Raw genomic sequence first — 3,515 nt, 5'->3', positions numbered from 1 at the left:
GGAAGGGCATGGTCCTTGAGTGGGGGAGAAGGAATTACACATCAAGGGCGCTGAAAGATTTGAGATTCACCACCTTGATGACTTGTAAAAGCTAGCCGTCCCGGGAGGGAGGAGGTTGACCTCCTTCCTGACCAGGCCTTTGTCTCCATCCTGAGGAAGTGCTAGCACTTGCCACAAGAAGAGCAGACTCTTGTCTTGGCAGCAACATTTTTTGGTTACAAAGTCAACTTCCTTGTAACTGATCAATGGGGTATCTTGCTCTTTCCAGGTCTCCTAAAACAGTAAGATTTCAAAGGTTGTAGAAAGGATATTGTATCTGGATCAGCCAACAGTCAAGCAACACCATGAACATTCCAAGAACAGAGTCTAATTTGCTTATTTTTCTTACTAATATTATTCAGACTTTAGTCCCCACCGCCTAAAGCTGTATTAGGGAGAGTTGCTGAGCCAAGCTCAATCTTCTATTGTCACTTTATTTTTAGTGAGTAGTTCACAGGTTAGGACTCCTGATGACAAATTTGTGATTGAGAGGTCTATGACATTTACGGATTATTAGGAGTACCAATCGCTCCTCGAAGGAGGAGAGCTAATTTCTTAGTGGTTGCTTAATGTGTTTTAGGTGAAACACCCTTTGTTTGTGGAGTTGCCAATTCCAACATGGAAGGATATTTTGAGGAGGAAGATTTCTTAACCTCAATACACCGTTCTGTAAAATATTAACTGCAATTAAATATTTTATTTACAATTTTGTTGATGGACCAAGTAGTAATAGTTGTTTCATGTTTAGAATTTGGTGAAATGTGCTTAAATTGTTCATATAGAAGATCCACTGACTTGATGAAGGATAATTCAGGAATAGAAGATGTAAGCTTTAAAAGTGTTCTCTGGTTCAAAATGTCATGCATGCCTCTGGATTCATACAAGGGGTGAAATATCATTTTCTGATCATAAAAATGTTTGATTTTTCGACATAGGCTCAGCGGAGGTCGCTAAACAGGGTTCCATACCCAGGTGTAGCCAACCCACTAGTAAACTATTCTGGGTCCTTCAAAGTAAACATTTATCAGGTTAACTGCAAAAATAATTCCATTATCCAGCCTGCACCCAGAAATAAAAATGAATAGCATTGGAATAAATTCACTGTCTCAATATTCTCAGCTAATGCATCAGGATTTCGTAGTTAGCAGACCTCCCTATTACTTGATGTTCCCTTTACGTCACTGTTTTAGAGGTCGTTGTCTGAGGACCGTGTTGAGATTTGGGTTGGTTTAATTAGCTGTACTCAAGGGTGAGCACCATGTACCCATTGTTGTTGACTCCTGCTGTTGCTTGGACTGAGCGCTAAATTCAAAGATGGGAAAGCAATCCCTGGGATTCTTTACAGGTTCGTTCATATTTTCTGGTGCCACCAAGAGAACAAAGAGAAAATGAGGTATAAGTATTGGACCTTAAGCCCCAGAGATTTAGATCCCTTCTGGATTCAAGGGGAACTTCTGCCAAGGAGAAGAGCTGGAGAGCAGCTGTAAGAAGGAGTACTGCCCCTTTGCTGTGTGTGCTTTGCTGGGTTGTCCGGCTCTTGCTGCTTCTGCCAAGGAGAGGAAAAAGACTGGAACTTTGCTGTGAACCTGCTTGAAGAAGAATCTCAAAGGGATTGTGTGTGCTGGCCTCCTGTTCTGGAGGTACACAAAAACCTCACCTGCAACCCACTGACCAGCACCTGGACTTGTGTGTGGAATCCTATATTCCAAAGGGCACTAATTCCAGTTCCTGGGCCCTGAGAATTGTGTGGAATTGTGTGGTTGGTGCTGCAAAGCAAAAGAAGCAACTCCGATACCATCAGTGCCACCGCCAGTGATGCCATGTCCTACACCATGGCCAGGGGTACTGCTTGTGAAGTTCATGATGCACAGCCCCACCTACACCGCAGCTCTGATGCCCTTCGATGCCTACCGAGGCCTGCATTTATCAGAATTCCCAATGCCTGTGTTCGCACTGACGCCATCCCCGCCATATGGCCGGGATGCCCGCCACCCCCTCCCAACACCAATTACCCATGGGAGGAGTCAAACACAAGTTTGAGTTTTTGGAAGGCGGGGGGGAGTTACCCCCCCGGCCGTATTTATTAAAATATGAAACAAAATTTAAAACTTTTAAATTAAAACGTTTCATAAATTATGTACAATTTTACTTTCATTACATTTTGATGAAGACATGTTCTTTGGCTTACCTTAACAGATCTCTAATACAAAGGTTTCCTAGCCGAGTCTAGCATCCTGAAAATGCATAACATTCTAAAATAAAATTGTACGTCCTAGCATTAAGGGCCAACGGCAAGGTCTTAACCGGTGTCAGATCCCTACTACCAACTTCCCGCCCTCACGGTGTGACTGGCGCATGCGCAGAGGACTTTACCCTCATTGCCAACTGTAACTTCCCTTGTCGTGGGGGCCCCCTTTCACTCGACGCCATCTTAAAGGTCGTCCGAGTTCCCGTGTGAGGGATCTGTAAGAAGGACAGCGTGGACTCCTCCCCTTCCCCACACTCTCTTCCACCGGAGTGGATATCCGGCCCCCGGGAAATTCGTAGGAGGGGCATATAGCCGTCTCCCCCCTGGGAGGGGCCTATGGCCGTCTCCCCCTAGGCGACCCATCCGTAGTGGGTGTCGCCTCCCTGTGGGAGGGGCCAATGGCCGCCTCCCCCCGGCGCTCCCATCCATACTGGGTGGCGCCCCCCCTAGGGACCTTGAAATCACTGCTCACCGATCATGACCTTACCGCCACAGGCCGGATAGTTGACCGACTTTCCGGCCCCCCCACACCTCCTAAAGGTCATGCCTCCTCAATCCCACTAGCCATGCTATGAAGTCTCCTATGAGTAAATCATTCCCCGCCCTGGACAGGTGAACCCCATCATTCAAGTAATAGTGATCACCCCGACTACACCCATGGGGAATGCTTTGCAAATGCGCGGAGCGAAACAATTTCCCAATTTTATTGTTGACCATCTTTACCGAGTGGTTCAACGCTATTACAGAGAAACCCCCCGCCAAACTCTCCTGGGGATCATGTGGGACCAGGCAATTGTGCACCCCGGGAGCCTCCTAGCCAACCAGCTGACTGCCGACAATATGTGTTCCACTAACACCCGTCTTCCCAGTCTTACCAAGTCATTGCCCCCCAAGTGCACTATGATTACAGATGGCGGTGACCTTTGCCGCCCTAAGAGTCCCTCCACAAACGATTGAAATTGGTCAAAACAGAGGCCTCCCTTTCCATGGAAGGTCACTCTGAACCCGTATTCCCCAGATGCGTGAGTCGCGTCACCTGCCATGAATACTTCCCCGGCGCGCCTCACGTATGAGTGGCCCATGACCCATACCACTTGCTCTCCAGTCAGTGATCCTTGACCGCTGGTCCTCTGGTGATGGGTTGATCCCAAATTCCGCCCCGCATCACAGGCTTGCGAAACTGTAATTCAAACAAAAGACAACAAGCGTGAGTGCATTTCATCAGTCT

Source organism: Lissotriton vulgaris, chromosome 3_1, assembly GCF_964263255.1.
Source record: "Lissotriton vulgaris chromosome 3_1, aLisVul1.2, whole genome shotgun sequence".
Taxonomy (NCBI): Eukaryota; Metazoa; Chordata; class Amphibia; order Caudata; family Salamandridae; genus Lissotriton; species Lissotriton vulgaris.
The sequence above is the reverse complement of the archived record's forward strand: the minus strand, read 5'-3'. Positions refer to the sequence as shown.